Source organism: Panthera pardus, unplaced genomic scaffold (assembly GCF_024362965.1).
Source record: "Panthera pardus isolate Hobbes unplaced genomic scaffold, ASM2436296v1 HiC_scaffold_17, whole genome shotgun sequence".
Lineage (NCBI taxonomy): Eukaryota > Metazoa > Chordata > Mammalia > Carnivora > Felidae > Panthera > Panthera pardus.
This window is the reverse complement of record NW_026526732.1, coordinates 94,496,971-94,523,105: the sequence shown is the minus strand read 5'-3', so window position 1 is coordinate 94,523,105 and position 26,135 is coordinate 94,496,971.

The following is a 26,135-nucleotide window of genomic DNA, read 5'->3' as shown; positions in this document are numbered from 1 at the left end:
GTGAGTGGGGGAAGGGCAGAGAGAAGGAGACACAGAATCTAAAGCAGGGTCTGGGCTCTGATTTGTCAGCACAGAGCCTGATGCTGGGCTCGAACTCACAAACTGTGAGATCATGACTTGAGACAAACTTGGATGCTTAAGCTACTCAGCCACCCAGATGCTCCATATTTTGTTGCCTTTTTTCAAATCTGAGTTTTTCATGGAGCTAATTGGTCAAACATGCCGCTTTCTTGGATATTTTCTATTTTCCATTTTTCTTTCTCACTGAGGTTATTCAGAATTATGTAGTCAGATTTGAGGGATGTTTTTCTGAAATTTGTATGGTTGTTGGGTCATAATGCTTCTTACATCTGCTGTTAGGACAAGCTTCCTTCTCTTGGGATATTCAAACACTCTTTCCTAAACTCTTTGGCCCTGTAGGACTATAACCCTATATTCCTTTCCTTTGATTTTGCAAATATTAAGATGGTATTCTTTTTTCTGTGTGTAACCATTATTTCTATAAACATATGTTTTCATTATTAGTAAAACTGAATTTCAAAAGTAATGCTTTTCATCATTGTTTCTTATATGCTCTGAAATTATCAACAAATTAATTCAAATATGTCAAACCTTTTTTATATATTTTACTTTCTGTATTTTAATTTCACATAGATTCAACCTCATAGATGCTTAAATATGTTGTCGTAAAATGATGAGTCAATCTTGAATGTGAGTACTGGATTTCTCTTTTACCAGGTTTAAAACCTTCAACAAATTAAGGTCTATTATATTAAAAAATAATATAAAAGATTGCATTAGCTACTATATAACTGTAGCAATATTACTTTTATTTATTTATTATTTATGCAACATCACTTTTATTAATTTTTTAATGTTTATTCATGACAACAACATGTATAAAGTGCCTAAATTATATATCAGATTCTATGCATACAGACTTGCTATACATATCTGTAAATATAGAATATATAAACTAATTGTTTCATTTTACACATTGTCAAATGGAGCTAAGAAAAGTTAAGTGATTTATCTAAGACCATCCTGTTGGTGGCAGATCGAAGATTCACATTTAAGTTTGTTTGATGCTAAAATCTTTTCCCACTATATTGTGCTAACTATTCCAGTCTACATCTGGGAGCCCAAATATTTTGAAGTCAAGACTTAGCTTCTAAGTAGGCATATCCATAACAAGATGTAATATTCTCTAGATATAAGTGTAAATCACATTCATATAATGGCCCACTGGTAATTTTATATTAAGTCATATACATGAATAGATGGACAAATGGATGGATGGATGAATAGATAATTCCAGTTCTTGGTACTTAGTCAAATTAAGAACTATGCCGTCCCGCCCTGGCAATCCCAATATATTGATATGCAGAACATTTTCAACTAATCTGCTGGGGAAATAGGAAAGAAAAAGTAGTCAGCAAAAAGAAAAAGTGTCATCTCTTTCATGCATAAATAAAATTTAAATTGATGTGATACTAGTCAAGCCTTATTCATTAATAACTAGCATATTGCATTAGATTTCAGCTGGATTAATTAGTGCACTCTACTTGTTACAAGTATAGTTTCTCATATTACTTTTAATGACATTTTTAGGCTGTTAAATTGCCAGTGAATGCAGAACCTGAAATATCAACATTCTTTCAAAATGTTAATTTTGCTGATTATGAAGGGAAATATTATTGTGTGAAAAGAATGTGGAGCCTGGGGTCTAAAGACCATGGATTAAATCCTGAATCTGACATTTACTCAATTTATCAGGCAAATTATTTCATTGTTATGACTTAGTTTTCTCTTTACTGAAATTGTGGAAATGATATTTCTAAAATGAGATTATGCAGGTGAAGGACTTTAGAAGCTATAGAGTATCCTGAAATGATACCATCACCGCCATCAAGGTACTAAATATATCCATCACTTCCCTAAATTTTATGGTGGTTTTGTGTAGTACTTGTTATCATGAAATGATATACCTATTGAGGAGATCAATTTGCATAGGAAGAAGAGAACGTACTGAGAGCTATGAGTCCAGACCTTAACTTCTTCACTTCTGTAGTTCATTAACAAAACTTACTGATAAATTAATGTCCATTGGCAAGAAAGGGAAGGAAAACTCAATAGGAAGAAAGCTACTGTTACTCTGGACTGGTGCCCTATACTCCACAGAAGAGTTCTAAAGTTCTGAGGTGATAAATAATGCATTGATTAGCTTTCTATATAACAAACCATCCTAAAACTTAGAGGCTTAAGACAACAATCATTTGTTACTTCTCACATGTCTATGGTTTATGTGGTGATTTTCCTGATCTGAGCCAGGCTTAGCTGATCTTAGCTCATGTTGCTCTAATGGCTGGGTTCTAGTTCATCTCAGAGCCTTCACTCCCTATATGGTTTGGTGAAGGAGCATAACGTCACTCTTCATTCAGTTGGTTAGCCTGAGCCTGTTCAAATGGCAGCAACAGAGTTTTAAGACAATGAGAAGAAGGGTGCAAGGCCTTCTGAGGCCTCAGTTTGGAATTTGTATAGCATCACTTCCATCATATTCCATTGGTCAAAGCAAGAGACAAGACCATCCCAGATTCAAGGAATAGAAGAATAACCTCCTTTTTGATGGAAGGAGCTGCAAAGCCACACCAAATGGAGTTGGATTAGGAAAGGGTAGGAAATGGTGCCAGTTTCTGGAGCTAACTTGTTATAGTGGTATGACTGAGGAACAATGGCTGCACAGGTCTTGATTAAAAAGCTGTAGCCTTAGGAACTAAAATCTGTGAAACCCACTGAACTCTGTGAAAAACAACTTTACAGGGAGAGTTTTCAGCAGAGGCAAATACAGTGAATCTGACCCTCCAATTACTTCTTCACATGATGTTTGGAAGCATGACTGATCTTTCTTAAGAGTTCTGCCTTCTTTGGATAGTTTAAGCTCAAGTAGGGCCTCATCAGAGAGATCTGGATGTCTTGATATAATTTGAGAGATAGATGCTATCGTATTATTTTATATATAATATATAAACTATATAATATATAACTATAAACATATATAAACTGTATATTATATAAACTCCATGTTAGAACACATATTTAAAATAATAAATATGGCCATAAAGAGAATAGTAGTATATATACATACCTATATATAACCTACACATATATATACATATATATACATTTACATATATATGTATTTACACATAGATATATACTTATCCTTACATATGTATTTTATATATAGTCTAGTTTTTTATATATAGTCTAGTTTTTTATATACAGTCTATTCTGTTATTGAGCATAGAAATGATGACTTTTAAGTGCCACATAGCTTATATATCATTAAACTACACAAGCATACCTTCTGAAGCTAAAGAATTCATGCTTAGCTTCTCCTTTTCTGCAGAAAAACTATATTTTTGAATGTCCCCTAAGGAAAATTGGAGTTTCACATGTACCTTATAGTCTTTTTTGTTAAGCCAAACTATCCCAAGCGTGGTCTTCAAATTTAGTTGAAAGCTTTTTATCGTTTTTTTAAATGTTTATTTATTTTTGAGAGAGAGAGAGAGAGAGAGAGAGAGAGTGAGCATGCAAGCCGGAAAGGGGCACAAAGAGAGGGGGAGATAGAGTTTAGAAGCAAGCTCTGGGCTGATAGCAGACAGCCCATGTAGGGCTTGAACTCAGAAGCCGCGAGACCATGACCTGAGCTGAAATCCGAGGCTTAACCGACTGAGCCACTCAGGCTCCCCGCTTTATCATTTTTTTTGAATAATTCTATAATAGATGGATAAGAGTGTCATTTTAATTTTGAGGATAATCAGTTTAGGTGATAATCTTTTAAATTCAGATTGTAAAACACTGCATTTTAATTTGCACGCCACTCCAACTGCGAACATTTTATCTTATTTATTAAACAGGATTTTCAAATACAACTTTTCTTTCCTCAAAAGGGACTATGGAGGAAAGGAGAATGAATAGTCAATAATAAACTTATTTAGAAAAAAAATGCGATTTCTAAGTCCACAGTGTGTTTTTAGTTATATATGCAAGTATCTATATTTTACATGGTTTTGTGTATGTTGGACTTATACTAGTATTCAGGAAAATAAGGTGATTTTAATTGTCTTGTTTTTGTTTTTGTTTTCTTTGTAGCATTGATCCATGAGTCTCTTAATTATAACAAAATCTTTGTAAACTAAGGGCTGTAAATAACTATATGTTACAGCCTAAAGGACACATGGGCTGGTTATCTACTCTTTCAGTTACAGTAACTTCTTGCAGATTACCTCCCCACTGCATCTACCTCACTATTTATGACTCAGTTTATGAAAGGGCTTAGTCTTCCTTCAGAAGCAGATCACCAAAAGACTAAAGATTTAACCTAAAATATTCCATTATTCTGGACAGGAAAAGTAGATTATTCCATCATTAAAGCAAACTCATATACATCTGATGAGCCATATATTTTTTAAAAAGACAGGCTTGTTTTTGCTTTACTTTATCATAAGGATTTACCAATTTTCACGGCATGTCTAGCTGTATTTTATAATAAATGACCATAACCTCTTGACTGCTATGGAAATTATTTCTCTGCATTTTTAATTTGAAGAAATTCTAGAAACAAGTACACCCACAAGAGATATGTAGATATGCAATAGTGCAAAGCTTACCAGGCTACCTCACAAGATTTCTATGACGTGAAGAATTTGTTGATATTACACAATAAGCTAGAAGAATATGAGCCATCAAGATGTTCAGTAAGACCATTGCTTTGATATTCCTTTCAGTTGTTGAAGGATGTCTTGAAATGCATTTTGCTGTGTAAATGTTATTATGACATTTCATCCTGATGGTGGTACTGTGATATTTCACTCGGCCTAAGATGAATCAAGAGGACATGAGGTCAAAGGGACTGGTGAAGATCAATGAAGTAACATCTGGGCAGGAAGAAGGAAAATCAAGCAGAGCAAACTCTAAGAACTAAGCCAACAATTTTAGGGGGGTGGTTATCAGGCTGACCCTACTTCTGCTGATAATTTACATTAGTTCACCAGGCAGAGGGAGGAGCAGTTTGGAGAAATGGGTTATTTTCAAGTTCTTTCTGCATTCTATCTTTATTATTTAACTTTAACATGTGAGTAATTTTCATAATATTTGATATCCAAAATGCCCTAAAATATGAAAAGGAAGTGTTCAGTTACCTGTCAGTCTGCTTCGGTGTTTGACAAAAATGGTAGAAAAAACATTAGGATTTAAATAAATCTCTCATTCTTTCTCTACCTCCAGTTAAGTTCTCCAGATAGTCATGTTTTCATCTAGTATGTGTCAGATTTGCACTAGCTCTTTGGAAAATGAATAAGGGGATTGCAGGGATCCTGTTCATGACAACTTAAAAAGTTATTTCCATAAGAGCTTCCAACGTGGTAAATGTCCTATACTAATCAGTGTTGCACTTAGCTTTTGACTGAAAGATCTGTTTTTAATGTAATGAAAAATATTTTAGAAGTAAATAGAGTGATAGGCTATTGATAGATAGTTATATAAACAGAGAGATATATAGAAATAAAGACAAATAGGTAAAGCAAGCATAAAGAGTATAACACCTTAGAAGGGTGAAGAGAAAAGAAATCTATAATTTATGTCCATTATTGTTGATGTTTCTGGATAAATCATCTTGAACTTGAAAATTATATTTTCTAAAATCATATAAAACCTCTAAGTCAGGTTTCTAAATATACTTTTTCTCATATGTAATTAATCAAGAGTAGATTTTTATCTGTTATCTTTACCTTAATAGGCACTTAATCAGTGGATTCAGCCCTAAAGGCAGCGGCAATCTGAGTGTGTCTAATGCAAATGCATTTGAAAGACTCATTCTTTGGTTCAGAATATAAATGTTACTGTTGAGAAGTAGACATTTTCTTTTTGAAGGTTTTTACACTAAATACAAAAAGTATTTGCATGGCTTGCAATGCTCAGAAGCAGTAGTTTTCTGTGCTTGATCTATTTAAAACACTTTATGTTTTAACAGTTTTAATATTCTCTGGTCATTGCAATAAAGTGATAAGGAAAATAGCTTCCAGCAGGTCCAGACGCCTTCTCTGTAAATCAATAAATATGTTAGTGTTGATATTTTTATAACTGGACAAAGGAACACAATTTTCATCAACTATCATCAAAGCCCTGAATATTCAATAGGGTATACTTCTTTTGAAGAAAAAAAATTATTTAATTCTTATTTGTAATTCTTTTAAAAACACATCATGTCTTAATTTTGTTTATATTACCTTTTCTATGCATAAAGTAAGACAATTCTATTGAGTAAAATTCTACTGAGAATTAATATGGACTGAGTACTTCGGTATGCTATCTCCTTTTTTACCTGCACACCTGAAACTAAGTCATAGTAGGAAATATGTTTACTTTTTAAACTGTAGCCACTTAAAGCTTAACAAAATTTATTAGCTCTTGAAAACTGCTTCCCTTCATAATGATATATTAACCAGCAAAATGAGCAATGAAAGAATAAGCAACCAATCATGGCCACTGAAAAGAGATATTTATAATGTCATGCTTATACTAACTTATGTGACATTGCATAAAAGTGTGTCAGCTGATTTTTAAAATTAGTCAAGTGTCTTGAGGGTTTAAAAAGAGGTAAAATGAGCCAAAATATTTTCTAAGGAAAGGGTATTTTAGAAAGTTTAACAAAAATATCTCGTAAAACTTCTATTTACAATACATTAGATTTAATTTTATAAAAATTTATATTTCAAAAATGACTTACTGAAGGGATGTCAGCACTGGTGCAGTGGGAAGGCCCAGGTTCACATTCCCCCATAGAAACACCGAACTGGTAATAATATAGGACCAAAATTACCTTTGTGAGAACTCCAGAAGCCAGTTAAGAAGGTGAGCACCTCAGGTAAGAACAAAGCCAGAAAGAGTTGGATAGAAGACAGTAAGAATGTTCTTTGTATTTGCCCATCATAGTCCGTCTACTCCCTGGCACAGCACAGCATGATGTGGAGAAAACCCCAAACTCTCAGACTTCTCCCTCCACTCAGGAGAGAGAGAGAGAAGCATGGACTGAATCTAATGATCTGCTTTATCAGAGAGCTCCCCAAGGGAATGGTTTCTGCCTTGACTGATGCGGCACACGGACATAATTGGCAGTTTAGTGTCAGACCAAGGGGCTCTGAGACAAAGGCAAGCATCCCTTCTTGTGGCTCCACTAGACAGACTACTTTACTGCACATAGTCACCAGGGGGCGGAAGAGATTACAAGATACAGAAAACAAGGTGGCAAATTCACCTGACTGGGAAATTTCATGGTCAAGCCCAGAAAAGGTTTAGACACTCCCCTAAATCTCTGACTAGGCTTATTAGCCAAGGTTTTCCTTTGTATGAAGATAGTAAAGATGGAAACATATGGCTTTTTTATTGTTCTTGTTGTTTTAATTTTTTAAAACTACTCTTTTAGAACAATTTTAGCCAAATATAATCTCCTATTCTGTAAGTTGACTTCATGCTGTTGATTATTTCCTTGCTGTGTAGAAGCTTTTTATTTGATGCAATCTGAATTGTTTAGTTTTGCTTTTGTTGTCTGTTCTTTTGGGGTCATATTTAAAAAAAAAAAATCTTTGCCCAAACCAAAGTCAACAAGATTTTATCCACTGTTTTCTTCTGCTACTTTTCTGGTTTCACATTTTACATTTAAATTTTTAATCCATTTTGAAAGTTTTTTTTTCTTTCAAATAATGAGAGATAAGGGTTCAGTTTAATTCTTATGCATGTGAATATCTAGTTTTGCCAGTACCATTTACTGAAAAGACTATCCTTTCTCCATTGTATGTTCTTGGCAACCTTGTTGATGGCTATTATCAGAAAGACAAAGGGTAAAGAGTGTTAATGTTTACACATAAATGAATATTATTTAGTCTTAAAAAAATAGAGGGGGAGAGAGAATCTTGTTATTTGCAAAAACAATCAACAAAATGAAAATGGAAATGCAACCTACAGAGTGGGAGAAAATATTTACAAATCATATGTCTGATAATAATATCCAGAATATATAAAAAGAATCCAATAACTCAAGAATCAAAGACAAAAAAAAACTATTTAAAAATTGACGGACTTGAATAGATATTTCTCCAAAGAAGATGTACAATTTTCCAGAAAACATTTGAAAAGATGCTCAATATCACTAATTATTAGAGAAACACAAGTTAAAATCACAGTGACATATTGCTTCACATCTATTTGATGGCTACTATCAAAAATACACAAAATAACAAGTGTTGGGAGAATGTGGAGAAATGAGAACCCATGGATACTCTAGGTGGAGAAGTAACATGGTGCAGTCACATTGGAAAACAGTATGGAGGTTCCTCAAGAAACTAAAAATAGAATGATTTTTAGCAACCCAGGAATGCTTATGATCCAGGAATCCCACTTCTAGGTATATATCCAAAATAACTAAAAGCAGAATCTCTAAGAAATAATCTACATACTCATGTTCATTGCAGCATTATTGACAGTAGTCAAGAAGTAGAAACAATGCAAATATCCATCAGTAGATGGATGGATAGACTCAATGTGGTATATACATAAAACACAATGTTATTCAGCCATCTAAAAGGAAGGAAACCCTGCCACATGCTACTACATGGATGAACCCTAGGTACATTGTGTTGAGTGAAATAAATCAGCCACAAAAAGACAATACTATATGATTTCATTCATATGAAGTATCTAAAGTAGTCAAGTTCATAAAAATAGAAAGTAGAATGGTGGTTCCTAGAGGCTGGAAGAGGAGGAAATGGGGATTGTCGTTCAGTGGGTATGGAGGTTCAGTTTTGCAAGATGAAAAAGTTCTAGAGTTTTGTTGCACAAGTGAATATAGTTAATGCAACTGAACCACACACTTAAAAATGGTTAGATGATGGGGCTCCTGGGTCACTCAGTTGGTTAAATGTCTGCTTCAGCTCAGGTCATGATCTTAAGGTTTGTGAGTTTGAGCCCCACGTTGGGCTCACTGCTGTCGGCTTACAGTCTGCTTTGGACCCTCTGTCTCCTTTTCTTTCTGCCCCTCCCACTGTCATGCTCTCTCTCCCTCTCTCTCTCTTACTCAAAAACTAATAAACATTAAAAAATGTTTAAGATGGTAAATTTTATGGAGTGTTCCTTTTACCACGATTAAAAACAAATTTTAAATGTGTTTTTCTGATAATTACAATGTTTGAAATCTAAGAAGTCATATCATGATTTACAGGATACTGTACTCTAGACTGGCAATTCCAAAAATACTGCCTGAGGACTTACCTGTATGAGTCCTTTACAGGGCATCTGTGAGGTCAAAATTGTTTTCAAGTATACTAAAATGTCACATGCCTTTTTTATAGTTTTTAGTTTTTCAGTTTCACATGCACAGTGCAGGCTACATGATGAATCCACAATTATCCGGAAAGGCTATTAAAAAATTCTTTTTTCACTTACATATTTAAACAAAGCCAGAACTTCCTCATAAACTTCACCAAACAACACATAGCACTAAGAAGAACATAGAAGTAGACATGGAAATCTGACATCTTCTATTAAGCCAGATATTAAAGAGGCTTACAAAAATATAAACTATGCAAATTTTACAGAATTTGGAGAAAAATCAAATTTGATTTTAAAAAATAAATAGTTATTTTGAATTACAAATATATTCTTTATGTCACTATGTGTAGTGTTTATTATTGTCATGTAAAAAAATTGATTTTACAAACAAGGTGAGTATATTTAACAATACTAAACTGTATACTTAAAAATGGTCAGTTATAAATTTGATGTTAAGTGTGTTTTGCCACAATTCAACATTAAACATGAATTAATAAATATTTTTGAAGTCTCTTAGTTTTAATTTCCAGTAGTATAAATATCAGTAATAAATATAATCCACATAAACAAAAACCTTCTTGAAATCTTCACTAATTTGGGGGTATGAAAGTGTTCTGAGACCAAAAAGTTTGAGAAATTGCTGCTTTAAACATCCTTGCTATGTGAGCCTATTATGAAGTTAGAATTAAAATCTATTGTAAAAACAAACAGAAACACAGTTCCCTCAGAAAAATTTAACAGTAATCTTCTTGAGACAAATAGAGATAGGCTTTTTAGAAATTATGTATCAATCCATTTTCTTCAACACAGGCTGCAACAGGTGTGATAGCAGCAGCCAAAGTAGCAGGCGTGCTGAAAATCTGAAATTCATGTTTCCGTCATCCCATTGCACAGTGCAAGTTTTTCCCATGTGTTCATAAGTCACACTGTCCATTGAGTTTTCATTGATGAGGTAGAAGTGATGTAAAGCTCTTCTCAGAAAAAGAGAATATGGATGTTCCCCTCAGTAAACAAAACAAATTTCAGTCTTAAATAAATAGTAGTCCATGTGGTATGTAATAGATCTGAATTTCTCATCTATTTTGCCTTTACATTTTGATCTCATCAAGTAGCAATTTTCATCCATATAGCCTCAAAACGACACTATCGCTTCTATAACAAAAGGGGCTGAGAATGAGAAAATAACAACAACCTCTTTTTTACTGCCTTGGTAAAGAAGCATAATTATTAACAACAATGTGTTATATTGCATACTAGCTGTATTTGTAGTAATTCGGTGCAAGAAAAAGAAATACCTCCTCCTAAGACAGTGTTAGAGAATTTTGGGGAAAAACTTTTAATTTTTATTTTATTTTGTTTTATTTATTTTTTGAAGTTTATTTATTTTTGAGAGAGAAAGAGAGAGAGAGAGAAAGCACCAGAGCAAGACAGGGGCAGAGACAGAGAGGGAAAGTGAGAAAGAGAGAGAGAGAGAGAGAGAGAGAGAGAGAGAGAGAGAGAGTCCCAAGTAGGCTCCACACCGTGCACACAGAGCCTGATGCAGGGCTTGAACTCACAAACTGAGATCATGACCTGAGCCGAAGTCAGGCGCTTAACCAACTAAGCCACCCAGATACCCCACTTTTCATTTTTATTAAAAAAAAATAAAACACTGGATGATGTTGGAGTTCCAATAAGCTGTACATAGACAGTACACTCAAAAAAGTTGTTTCATGAGGCCCATGAGTTCTTTTACTGCTATGACTTCTCATCTCTGCCACTCATTTCTTTCCCAGTTTCCTTTGCTTTCCATTAACAGAATGTTTATGTTACCTTCCACTGTCGTAACAATCATAAGCAGTGACTTTCAGAATGGGAATGCCAAACTTTTTCTATAAAAGGCCACAGAGTAAACAGATGTGTCTTTGGCAGCCAGGCCATCTCTATAGCAATACTCAACTCTGTCATTGCATACAAAAAACAGCCATAGACCATGAATATATCATGCATACGACCTACCTAAGCGTTCCAATAGATGTATCCAAAAAACAGCCACAGACCATGTATATATCATGCATACGACCTACCTAAGCATTCCAATAGAACTTTGTTTACAAAGAGAGTCTGGGGTACATAGATTTAGTCCAAGGGCCAGTTTTCGAACCCTTTTCTTAGAACATTGCTTCTTATTGCCTTGCCATTAGTAATACATTATGTGAGGCAATTAGGTCTTTTTGTGTTTCCATGCGAGTTGTCTCCTCTAAGACAACAAGAACAACAAACAAGTGTTGATATGAATAGATCACTGAAAATTGATTAAACATAATAGAAATGCTATTGTTCCAATATCATTGTTCATAAAACTCTCCTCTACCCCTTTTTGATGTTTGCTCAGGATCACGAACACTCAATCCATATAGTTAGGCTGATTCTGTTTGCAGTTAGTTTAACCACCCACTGGCCCTGACAACCCAGTTATTGGAGATTACCTTGTAAACCAGTTAAGGTTGAAAAGAATTTTTCTCCCATCTTCTATACTCGCTAAAGGTCACATATAGAAAAATAGAATTTCACAAATTCCCAACCCACCTAAAAGTGTACCCTGTGGTAAGCAAATCCCCCACCGTCATAAACACCATTCTACTGTTGCCATTTAGAAATTTACTGCATTTCACAGTCCAATGGCTCAGTAAAAGCAATTTTTATTTTTACTTCCTGTATCAACCTGTGTGAAAATCTTTCTGTGTCAGAGAGGCAGTAGGAGGCAAACATTAAAGTACTTTTTTTTTTTATTTTACTGTCAGAAAAATAGGCTTCAAAACACTGTCTATCTCAAAATGTTGACAGTTGAAGGACCAGTGAGAAGTAATCTAAAGATCAGGTTATGACACTGTAATAAATGTTAACACATTAAAACATTCTTAGTATCAAATTCATAAAAGCTGTTAATAGAACTCCAGTTTTTCTGGCTTACTCAAATATGTTTTCACTGATTTTCCTATCCATAACTCTTCTATCTTCATCTAACTTTCTTTACTTCTTAGTCTCTTCTATGATCTCGTACTACATTTCTTACATTATCCTTATCAGTGGTTCTTTTCACAAGGGCATACAAAATGCTCCATGTTTACAAACCATAGGAAGAAATTCACGGTCCACTGAAGGTCAGGAATAGGAGTTTGATTGTTTAAACTGCCAGAGAAATCAATTTTCTTTTTCTCTCTCTGTGTCGTTTTATCTCTTGTCCTCCTGTAGTCGTTCTCCAATTTATTCAAACTCTGATGGTCAGAAACTTCCAAGATTGCTTATTTCTGATTTTATCATATATGAGATTCCTTTCATGTCTTTCAAGGTCATTAGTAATTTAGTTCCATCACAATTAGCCAGTCCCAGAATGTGTCCTCTACTTCAAGGCTCACTAGGGATCTTATCCTCAAGGACACTAAAGTAATTTTTAAAAATTTTTTTTTAACATTTGTTTATTTTTGAAATACAGAGAGAGGCAGAGTATGAGCAGGGGAGGGGCAGAGAGAGAGGGAGACACAGAATTCGAAGCAGGCTGCAGGCTCTGAACTGTCAGCGCAGAACCCGACGCGGGGCCGAACTCACAAACTGCGAGACCATGACCTGAGCCGAAGTCAGACGCTCAACCGACTGAGTCATCCAGGTGCCCCTAAAGTAATTTTTACTATGTTTTTGCTATTGAGCTATTCATCAGTAATGATACAACAACTCAGTCTATCTACCCATCAAAACCCCATTCAAATCTCAAATCCTGGAGACATCCTTTCTCTCTACCAAATTCTTAATTTCCTTTTCATCCCCAAACTCTCCCACTCCAAGTTAAGCCAACATTTCTTATAATGATGTACATATGTTTAATGATTTGCTTCCCCATTACCTCTCTTACTTTATCACCCAGTGTTCTCTCCCTATTCAAACCACTCTCACTATTCTGCCCCCTTGAACATACATGATCCTGCCATGAGGTCTTTGTACTTGACCTCCCCTCTGCCTGGCATATGATGTTCCAGTTAACTGCATGGCCAGTCAGTTCAGCTCCTTCACTTCCTTCAGATTTATATTCAGTGAACCCTTCACTGGACACCGTATCAAAATTCCTCACCCCATCCTGTTGACATTCATACACTCCGTTCTTCCTCATGTTTCAACTTAGCATTATTTACTCTTTAATGTATTTACTTCTTTATCTTGCTTATTGTCTGCTCTACTTCACTGTAAGTCATTCAAAAATATCTTTTTTAATGAGTTTTATTCAATACTGTATGCTCAACACCTAGAAGAGTACCTGAAATGAGGTGCTCCATAGATGTTTGCTGAGTAAATGAATATCAGGTGCAAGATTTAAGACTTCATATTTCACTTTGTTTTCCTGGCCTTTATTATTCCCTGCATGATACTAATCTGCCCCAACTAGATTGTCAGAATGTGAGGTCATGGCCTGGGTTTCATCTTTTGTGTTCCAAAATATCTAGAACAGTGCTAAGTAGTATGGAAAGAATTCAATATACATACAGGCTTTGATATCTTATTAAAGTCCTATAAGTGAAAAAGAGGATGTGAATTTACCAAAAATAGAATAAGCTCACTGTTTGGTTACAATAAGCTCCAGAATAAGTTTCTGGAAAACATTTTTCTGCTTAGAATGAAGAATTAAAAACCAAGTTTCATTTACTACCATCTCTCCTCAGTAATTCTCTATCCTTATTTAAACACTGAATATGGATAATTCAGGATATCTTAAAATGTGAGGAAGAGAAAGGTGAGCAGGCCAACAGAAAACTGAGGGATGGCTGAAGGGAGATTTCCACACACTCTAACAAAATCTTAGGTCAATATTTCCTCCAGAACAAAAATAACTTCATGCAATATTAATTTAATATTAAAATAGCCTCTAACCAGTTTCAGACCTATGGGTGTTACACTTTAATTGTATGCAAACTTACATTTTATTTTTGTTAAATATTTTGCTCCACCTAGAAGCATTATTACCTAACCAAAGCGCTTAAATTGTACACAGTGACCTCAATTTAGCAGTAAGAAAAATCTGTGACTTAATGCATGTACAGTAGCTTGTCCCACAATAAATCAAGTCCAATTAGTGCAGTAGTGACTACCAGGCAGCCTCCAGAAGTTGGAAATCTGTGGGGCCAGTTGAGAAAGTTCACTTGCTGAGAATGTCAAATTGTCTACAGTTTAGCTGTTTGGCTCATTTTGTCTTCATATAGCTGCATTGTGTATGAGAACCGACCCTTATCACCCGAGCTGAATCAGCTATCCAAGGAAACTGCTGCTTGCCGAACAGTCCTCCCCAAATCAGTTCTGTGATGGGGACACTGATGCTGTGATAGGAGTCTTTTTTTTTTTTAACAGAAAAGTTTTGAATCTATAAGTTAAACATGAAATAATACAACATATATTTTGAAAAAAATTGGGGGCACCTAGGTAGCTCAGTCGGCTGAGCATCGGACTCTTGATTTTGGCTCAGTTCATGTTCCCAGGGTAGTGGGTTCAAGCCCCAGATTGGGCTCCACACTGAGCATGGAGCCACTCTTGATTTTGGCTCAGTTCATGATCCCAGGGTAGTGGGTTCAAGCCCCAGATTGGGCTCCACACTGAGCATGGAGCCTGCTTAAGATTCTCTCCATCTCTCTGTCTCTGTCTGTGTGTGTCTCTCTCTCTCCCCTTCTGCCTCTCTCCCTCATTTGCACACTTTCTCTCTCTAAAATTTAAAAAAAAAGAACAAACACCAACAATTAGAATTATTACACAGAAGGTAAGATTCAGAACTGAGGAAAAGGAACCTGAAAAGAGAAACTACCATGCATGCTTCTGTTCTCTTGGACATCACTTCCCAGGCAGTTCCTTTCCAATATCATAACTCCGGTCCCTCTATCCCTCCATTTCACCTAATACATAAAGTGGTTCTGATCTCTCCTTTTTGTGTGCTCAGCCTACCCCTCTGAAGTATCACTCACTCACACTTTGAACTATCTTGCAGTCCTGCCTTCTCATTGCAACTGTATGGCGGTGACATTGCATTTGTGAGTCAACCCCACCATCCCTTTCTTCATATCTAGGCAGTTTCCTAAGCTCTACTAGATAAAACTAAGCAACCATATAGAACAAGGATAATAATAATAATAATGATAACAACAACAATAATAATAATAATAATAATGTTTTTTTCTGATAGAGGCCCTCAAATCTACTTAATTATACATTTATTTGTTCTTAGTTCCACCTTCCATTCCTCTCACTGAGGGTTCCATTTTTCCAGCTTTATCCTGCCATCTAATCTTCTGGTAACTTAACTCTGTATCAAGTGGAAAACTGAAGTAATTAGTACTGGACACTTCCAATATCCCATTGCTTTTACTTATTAACATATCCTTATCCATATTTTCTTTCTTTCTTCCAGTCTCAGGTGAAGAAATTCCTCCTTCTGTTCAAGGCTAGCTTCCCCATTTTCACTGGACCAAAATGATCCAGTGTCCTCCAAGGCAATGCCCATTAGGTATTTCTTCTTTTCTTCCAGTCCTCCTGTTAGCCTATAAACTTGCTCTTTTGAAACTCTGCTACTCACTTAAGCATATCCATCCCATAATAGCACACTTCATAGAAATATTACCCACCCATACCACCTCCCATCGTCACTCTATCTTCCCTTCAGTCTTCAATCCACTGAGATTACCTTCTTCTTTCACCACTTGCCACTCCCTGGGAACTGTTCTGGAAATGAACATATGATCTTGATGTGCCAAAGCCAATAGCCACTTTAAAGATCTGAATTCATTCAGAGACAGTTTCTCTCTTGTCTCCCTTGGCTTCTATGTTAACACTATGTCTTTTAGATTTCTAGGTCTCCGTCTTCTTCACAAGATCCTTTTACACTGGTCTCATCGATCCATCCCAAATCTCTCTCAAAGCATGTCTTTCTTTAGGTTACCTCTTCCACTGTTTTTTTCCAATTGTCTATTCGCTATTTTCATTCTACACTACCTCTTCCATATTTCCTTCCCAGTGAAAATATTCTTTCGTTCTCTTGGTCTCTCACTGTACTGTTACCTCTTCTATAGTAGTTACTGCAACATTATATTAAAGGTCTTTGTATCTCTCTTCACCAAACGATAAATACTCAGATGGCAGATACCTGGCTGCATCCATTTCTGTTTATCCTAACGCTTTAGACATCAACAGTGCTCTGTAAATTAAACTAAATTTAAGTCTCATACTCCTTGTAGCTTAGTCTGTATTTTTCAAAAGCCAGGCCTCACTTAAAACTACCAGGAAATAAAGTAATTACATTACATAACATTGATATTCTTGGATACCCTCAAGGAAATTCCCCTGCCATTACCATGTAGTAAATTTTCTCTCACACAGAAAGATTCCCTTCTCTACACTTAGAAATTATCCAGCATGCCAGTACTGTAGGAGAAGGAAGTTTAACATCTACAAAATTACTTGCTTAAATATTTTTGCTTTAGAAACCTACTTGTCTTTTATTTTTTTGCAAATAATTTCTCTTTGTATTTCAAAAGAGAGGAAGGGAATTTGTGATTGAATATCAACAGGGGACCACGTATTCTGCCCTAGTTCCCTAGGATATACTCTGAATGGATCAGAATGCCCACCTCACCACCACCCCCCCCCCCCCCCCCCCCGCTCCGCCCCATTACCACTATCCCCATGCTGTACAGGACAGTTACTCAGGTGATCAGAGGTATATTCCATTGTGCCTGCTCCCCTACAAGTAATTCACCTCAGTTTTAGCTGAAGGAATTCTGTTTAAAATCTGCCTCATAGTATCAAGAATCTAGAATTTGGCCTTTGAATATTGCTGATCAAATTTCAGTTCTAGCTCTTTTTAGGACTGTGTCTTTAAGCAAGTTCAATAACATTTCTGAGCTTTATATGCAGCATGGTAATAAAAATAAATCCTTTTTGACACAATATTAAGATTAAATGAGATGAGGCTTCTGACAGTATTTTAGAAAGATAATGCATTATTCACCTATTGGCAATTATTTCCATTTTCAAATTTGCCTCTCTTTCAGGCAAACTTCCCATTTAGCCCTCTAAGCCTTCCTATTGGATCCAGTTAGCATTTCTTCACCATTACATGCTGATGATGTTTCTCCAGACAGACAGTACCATCGATGTTAAGTTTTTCCTATTTGGAGTCTACTATGCAGATCATTCTCTGACAGATTTAATTTTAAGAATGATTCTTTAAGTCTTTACTATGCTTTATACCTCACTACTGGAAAATTACCTTGGGGAACATTCTTGTAACTTTATCAATGACACCTCAGAGACTAATGCTGAACGCAAACTAATTGATGAAAATAAGCATTCACTGATGTAACATAATTTGAAGCCCTTGCCCTATTGCAATGATTCTGGGGCCTAACAAGGACCAGATTCATATTTAGTCAAGTTGGATGGTCTCAGATCTGGAAAAATAACATTTAATTTGGCAGTACTCAGATTTTTAGGTGATTTCTCTGGCTTAAGCACTCAATGTTCAATGTCTGAAATGGAGTTTATTATTGCCATTGTTAAGGACTTCTTCACATAAAACCTATACTTAAGGGATTCTATTAGTAATTACTTTTGTTTTCAAAAATAATAATACTATCCCTGGGAATCCTCAAAAACATCTGGTGCAATCTGGACATGCTCTGTGCATTCAAGTATTTGAATTCATTTTGGCAACATTTTAAATAATTTATCATTTTTTCAACTAAGGTCTTATAAATAAATCCCTGATATGTCAAGGAAAAACATGCTTCCTCTGACATATGCAAAAACATAATTTAAGCAAGTATATCTAAGGAAACAAATATCAGAGCCCTTAAAAATAAAGACTACATTGAAAATGTTGCTTTCCTTCCCATTTATATGTAGCTACTATTACATAGTCTGAGAACTAAAGAAATTCTCTTTGACAATTTGAACACAGAAAATACCATGATATCATGATGGATGTATAGCTAGATCCAAAAAAAAAAAAAAAAAAAAATAGAGATATATGTTAGATTAAAGGGAAAGATGGTTTTATGGTGATAGATTTAGGAATCTTAAATATATACTGTTAAATATAGGATTTTAGGTGACAGGATTCGTTTCTTTGATATTGATTTAATAAACAGTGTATATTGTGATACTTACATTCTAAGAAGTTTTATTCAGAAGTTAGGTGGTACCTCCTCTAGGAGTCCACTATGAACTCATTATCCTGTTATAGGTTCTCTTCTTTGGTGTTCCTATAATATTCCATCCACATCTCTACATTTGCATTTAATACATAGTTTCTATTTATGTGATTTTATCTATAGATATGAGCTTTTTGAGTGTTTTTTTAATGTTTATTTTTAAGAGAGAGAGACAGGGAGACAGAGAGAGAGAGAGAGAGAGAGAGACAGGGGGAGGGGCAGAGAGACAGAGACATAGAATCTGAAGGAGGCTCCAGTCCCCAAGCTGCCAGCACAGAGCCCCTTAATTTCAAGACCAAAATTATTTCTTCATAGTGTTAGTGTTTCACATAACAGGTGGTTAACATGTGAAAACCTTCTGAATCACTTCTTTTAATGTCAATCTGGCCCTTAAATAATGCAACCCATTATCTAGCTTTCTTTCATCTTAATGTGTCTAGACTTTAGCATTTCTTATTATACCTATTTCCAAACTTATACATAGGGGTGCTTAACTAAATGAAAATGTGTTCAATTAAAATAATACAGAGCTGTCTGATGTGCCTGGGTGGCTCAGTTGGTTAAGCATCTAACTCTCGATTTCAGATCAAGTCATGATCTCACGATTGGTGGGATGGAGCCCGTGTCAGGCTCTGTGTTGACAGCATGGAGCCTGCTTGGGATTCTCTCTCTCTCTCCCCCAAAATAAATTGACATTTAAAAAAATAAAATAATACAGAGCTGTTTTAAACATTTTAAGTAACATACATATAAAACGAAGGAGGAAAATCACCAAAAGTTATTGGGCAACAAAAATTTCAAAATCAAAATTGTTCCTAAACAAATAATACCTATTTTAGGTTGTATTACATAGATGACATATATTATTAATTATATAGTATATAATTTTGTGAGAGACAAACGGTAAATATATATTGTATATATAATATTATATTACATAGGATATATAATATAGAATCTAAGTGAGACAAAAGTGATAACATTTTTAAAGTTTATTGACTGCTTTTCATATGCCAACATGCATTCTGCTAAGCACTTTACATAAATTATATAGGGTAATTATCTCAAATACTTTTACAAAATAAATATTCATATCATTTCCATTTGTGACTTAGATATTTGAAGCACAGAGAAGTTAGGTAATTTGCCAAAAGTCAGAGTTGGGAAAGAGCTGGGCCAGGCATCAAGCCCATGTTGAGATGCCGAAGTTCTAAGTTCCAAAACAGCACAGCTACCTCACTGATGTTTCAGTCACAATTTAAGCATTTATATTTGAATGCTAAAGCTCTGTGCTCGCTTCGGCAGCACATATACTAAAATTGAATGCTAAAGCTCAGAGGTCAGCAGACTATGGCCCATGCATCAGATCGAGCCTGCTGCCTGTTTTATAAGTTTTATTGGAACACAGTCACACCTATTGGTATCCATATTGTCTGTTGCTGTTTCGCTACACCGGAGTTGAATGGTTACAACAGAAACCATATGGCCTGCAAAGTCTAAAATAATCACTGGCTGACCCTTTACAGGAAAAGTTCATTGACCTATGATCTAGATTTCTAATTTGAAATTTGAGGGACACCTGGGTGGCTCAGTCGATTAAGTATCTGACTTCAGCTCAGGTCATGATCTCACGGTTCATGAGTTCAAACCCTGCATTGGGCTCTGTGCTGACAGTTCAGAGCCTGGAGCCTGCTTCAGATTCTGTGTCTCCCTCTCTCTCTGATCCTCCCTGACTCACATTTTGTCTGTCTGTCTCTCTCTCCTTCAAAAATAAACACTTGAAATTAATATTCTATGTTTTTAGATATTTGCTATATTTTCTATTTATCTAACTTTTTAATCAGTTGATATGGTTGAAATAATCATTGTATATTTAATAAATGTATCAACATTATATGATTAAACAGTTGTTCTAAAGAGACAAACAAAAAAGATGCAAATTGTCACCAGTGGTCACAAAAATCAGGATTTTTTGGTAAAGATTCCATCATAAAAACTGTTATTTTATATGAATGAATGATTTATAGCCATTATATTTCAACCTAAGAACTTTCCTAGTTTAAAAGCGTGCATATTGGGACCAAAACAAAGCTAGTATATGTCATAAAATAAATGATATAACTCCAAAGAAATAAAGATAAAAATGTGATTTCATTGGCTTCGTTAAAGTAGTATAAATCATACTGTCAGCATTGACTTAAAATTTACTAAAGAAGTTAGTTGCCTATAACCAATCTAGCTATTAGAAATGATGTTAGAAATAAGGTTAGTTACTTAGGAAATAGTGGGCAAACAACTTTGATTATTAGAAAGGATGAAGCACTGTAATCACTTTTGCAGATTCATATATTCAAGGTTAAATTTAAATATCTTAGCAGATTCCTTTGCAGTAGAAATTAAAGAAAAAAATGAGTACAATATAAAGTAACATCTCACCAGAAAACTAGCTGGGCCCCTGGGCCAGTTACATCGAGTGGCATTTTCTTGGTAGATTCACCACAACCTAAACATCTGGTCTTTTAATTTGATAGTTTGCTGAATGGGCTTCTGTCTTGTGAGTTGGCACATATTAAGTTCACAGAAATGGTTGCATAAAATAAATTGCTATTTTATTTATATTCAATCAAGAACTATAACTGCTGAGCAGATGAGGCCCTCGTTCATCTTCCTTAGTAGTTTTGGAAACTCTGCTGTGACACTATGATCTCCTGCAGCAGATTTTCCCACAAGTATAGGACATGCTGCTTTCAATGCCTATTGGATCTGTACTGTCCCTTTATTAACTTTTTAGAGCCCAACAGAAATACTCAAGTTCCTTAAGAACACATTGAGGTTGGTCTAATTCTTCTAACCAAGTGTATCAGAAGGATGGATCTTAAACAGACCTTTCTTAACATAATCCCACATAATGCTTCACATGACACAAGAAAGAGGGAAAAATAATTGTTTTCGTGTTCTTTTAAAGATGACTGACTGGAGTAATGCATCTAAACATCAGTAATTATTTAAATATTTAGAATAATAGAGTCTGCTTAGGTTCTGATAGGGTAACACTCATAGGGTAATTTTGAGGTGATAAGCCAAGAGAAATACAGTTACTTCTTCCCCTTAGCCAGGTGGATCTAGTTGTATCCACCTCTTATCATTTGAAGATATCACCCTAGCCACATGGTAAATATAGGACGGTTAAAGAAGGCACAAACCAAGAGATCATTCAAACGTTGCAAGAGTTTATGTTATAGAAAAGAGCCCAATTTTCCTCTGGGCAAGTTGAGTTTAGATTCCTTCATCGTTTAACCTAAAACTTTCTTTAAAAAAATTTTTTTTAATGTTTATTCGTTCCTTGAGAGAGATAGAGAGACAGCACGAGCAGGGGAGAGGCAGAGAGAGGGAGACACAGAATCCGAAGCAGGCTCCAGGCTCTGAGCCACCAGCACAGAGCCGGATGAGGGGCTCAGGCTCACGAACTGTGAGATCATGACCTGAGCCGAAGTCGGATGCTCAACCGACTGAGGGACCCAGACGCCCCCAATCTAAAACCTTCTTAAGTAAATTCTGTCATGTGTACATTCAGTGACTATTTTTAATGATACCAAGTGTCCTTGACAATTTAAAAGCTGTTTCCCAATCATCATTCCACTTAATTTTAACAGCATTTAATATTTTAAATCACCTTCAGGACACTGATTTTCAAATTCTACTATCTGATTCTCATTTCTCTTTTAAATTCTTATGTCTTTGTCTTTCTATACTCTAAGTGAAATTTGAATATTCAGTTTCAAATTTACGCTAAATTCATACCCTCCATGATATGGGTATGATTAGAGAATTGTTTATTCATGGTCTGGCATGTTGTGTTTGTGTACTGGGTTCATGGGGTGTAGGAATCAGCTGGGGAGCACGTGGCCTCTAACTCCTCTCACTCTTGCTGGCAATCAACAGGTGAGGTGTTGGAAGCTGACAAGATAAAATCCTCTTGATCCCAACTGGACATCAACGTTACAGTACCTTTAGCATAAGCCATAAACAAATTTTGTCTCCGTGACCAGTTAAGTGGTTGACGTATATAATTCAGCTCCAAAGACTTCACTGTATCTGCTCACCAAGGGTGTTCTAAGGAAGTAAAGTCTTCTCCACTGGGGTACAAATTCCTTAAGATTGGCTGGTTTCTTGCCTCCTTAGTCATACTCAGGTGATATCTCTTAATGTCTTTCTCTACTCAGAGATACAAGCTCTCCTTTATACAAAGACAGAAAGGTCTTAACTTGTTCTCTTAGAATTGTGTTCCCTTCTTTGTGAGTAGTAAGAAGGTGGGGGGAAAGAAAACAAAACTGCCTCCATATCTAAATGGTCTAAATATTTATACTTCTTACCATATCATATTTACTTTCCATAACAATCTCATAAATTAGGTATTGCTTCTCTGTTGTGTAATATGGATTATTTAAGTAACTTGTTCAGTGTTACTTTACTAATAAAAGTTGAGTGAAGAAACAAATTTGCATGTGGCTGGCTGTTAATTATATTATAACCACTACTGGTTTTGCCCATATATTCCTAGAAATAAACATTATGGAGGCATAGGACGTGAAGTGTTAAAGATTGCAGAAAAGCTTGTTTTATTTTTAACACATGAAAGTTACTTCTTTACCATGATGAGTCCACACCTATGTTCTTGGTGAGGAGAATCAAAAACAGGCACAATGCAGTGTTTCTTGGACATCTACTTGTCTAAATGACTCTGATTCAAGGTTAACTCATATCACCAAAGAATTTTTATCAAAATATGTAATTGTTTTAATCTGATCCTCCAAAATAACATCAAGGATTTTGTTTCCATATACCTAAATTCACTTTTCAACTGACAATAAGCATGAATGATTTCATTTCACCAGTTAATTAGTTTGGTAACAAGCTACTGACAATAGAGACTTTGAAGTAGAAGTGCCTTTCAATCATATTCATCTGAGTAGGTGCATTCCAAAGAGAACTGGAAATCACAAATTCAATGTGAATTGCTGTAAAAAGGACCTATGAGTAAACAACAAATGATTCTTTTCCTCTGTAAAATCCTTCTCAATAATAAAGTCAATTGAGAATCTGCCAGCAGAACTACCTGAAAAAGAGGTCGAAATTTTCCTCTGTTAACCTAATCAATAGGGTTTTTTATTTGTGGTTTGCAAAGAGTAGTGCCAAATGAATGGCCTTTGAAGTACATTTTTAAAGAGTCATCTGGTAGCCCAATCAATTATGATACAGTTACATATTTTTTAAGGATGAAGTTATTTACAAACCATTTTCTCTTTTTCCTCTGGAAATATCACAAATGGCTTCACAAAAGAGAAGACAGCAAGGCAGGATTTTGAAACGTGAGTTGCAGTCAAATACGATTTTTACAATAAGGTAGGTGTGACTCAGAAATTAGGTGTTTTCATGAACAACCTACTCAGGACCCTTACTGTCCTTCCCAAACTACTACCCCAAAGGCCTTGCTGAGTACTGTGCATGCCTGATACTGACTCAACCCCAAATCAGTGCTAATGGGCATCCTCCAAACCTCTTAATTATTCGTAGAGTACTGAACGATTAATAACTTTGGAGAAAAAAAAAACAGAGAATATGACTTTAGAAGGAATCCAGAGTTCTTTTGAGGTAAGCAAAAGTAAGTAAAACCTGACTTTTATATGCCATTTTTCTCAGCTGAGAATCTCTGTTAAATATTCTTCAAAGCATCAGTGAACGTTCCTATTCATGGGGGGCCACTTTAGAATACTCAAGTGTGGTCAGTTATCAGACACACAGTAATATTCAGCAGGGTTTTAACGTTAATAGCTGTTATTATTCTTTAATTCTCTAATGACAATGAATCAATCTTTTTTTTTGAATCAATGGATTTTTTTAAGTTTATTTATTTATTTTGAGAGAGAGAGAGCACGTGAACAAAGGAGGGGCAGAGAGAGAAGGAGAGAGAGAGAGAGAATCCCAGGCAGGCTCCATACTCAGCATGAAGCCACACTCTTCAGAGCCTCAAATTCCCCATTTGTCACATAGGGCCTAATTTTATATGATTGTAAGTTACTCCTCTATCCTTAAAAAAATTCTCACGACGGGCTCCTGGGAATCTCAGTAAGTTCAGTGTTCAACTTTCGATTTTGGCTCAGGTCATGATCTCACAGTTTGTGAGATCAAGCCCCATGTCTGGCTCTGTGCTGCCAACACATAGCCTGCTTGGGATTTTCTCTGTCCCTCTCTCTCTGCCCCTCCCCTGCTTGCATGCTCTCTCTCTCTCAAAACAAATAAATACAACTTTAAAAAAAGCTTTCCTTAAAAACTTATCATGTTTCTAAAATTACTTTATAATCATGATACTTTGCAAAGCTACTCCATACATTGTTTTGTCAAGACAACTATCGCATTAGTTTCTATCACAACTTAGTTAGAAATTAATGATGCTCAAATAAAGTTGATTCATAGAATCAGCTAGAGAATACAAATCACTCTATAAATCTAATGAAATATCAATTGCAAAATCTGGATAGGGTTTATTAAACTCTTTAAAACACTAACCCTAAAATTCACAACAAAAAGTATAAGACCAAGAAAAGTCAAGATAATTTTAAATAATAACTAATGATTGAGTAGTTACTATTTGTCAAGAATAATTCTAATGCTTTATATGAATAAGAACACTTAATTTTGAAAGAACATGGTTATATAGAAACCAATAATGCCTATATTTTGCAGATGAAGAAACTGAGACACAGATTCCAAGTAACTTGCCAATGTCATATTACTAAAAGAAGGTAGAATTGAGATTTAAACTCTAATATGCTATCTCCAAACATTACATGATAAGCCAGTACATTATACCACCCTTATAGAAAATTAAAATGATAAGATTTGACTTAATAAATAGCACAATAGGCTGAAATTAAGATATGATAATATTGACACAGACTAATAGATGGAACTGAAAAGGTAGCCCAGAAAGCAGGTAGATGCAGATATGTGAACATAGAATATACAAGAAATAGTGATTTTACAACTATATCACTATAGAGGTGATGGATTTTTCAACACACGTTGTTGGAACATTGGGCTGTCCAAATGGAAAAACAAAATATAAAAATATCTTATATCTTATAATCCAGGTAAAATAAACATGTAACTTAAAAGAATAGTTATATATCCTCAGGGTAAGAAGAATTTTTAAAATAATGCACATGAACACACACACACACACACACACACACACAAATGAAACAAAGGAAAAGCGTGATTCATTTCACTACATTGAAATTTAGATTTTCTGTCTGACAAAAAAAAGACAAATTTAAAATACAAGCCAAAAATTGCAAAATTATATTTTTCACCTATAAGTAATCAATATTTGATTTCTGAAAGCATTACAAGTTTCTAAAAATAATAACAAAAAATAAAATAATAAATAATAACATAAGAAGTAAAAAAAAATAAAATGATTTAAACAAGCAAATCATAAAGTAAAATCTGCATTGGCAGTAAACA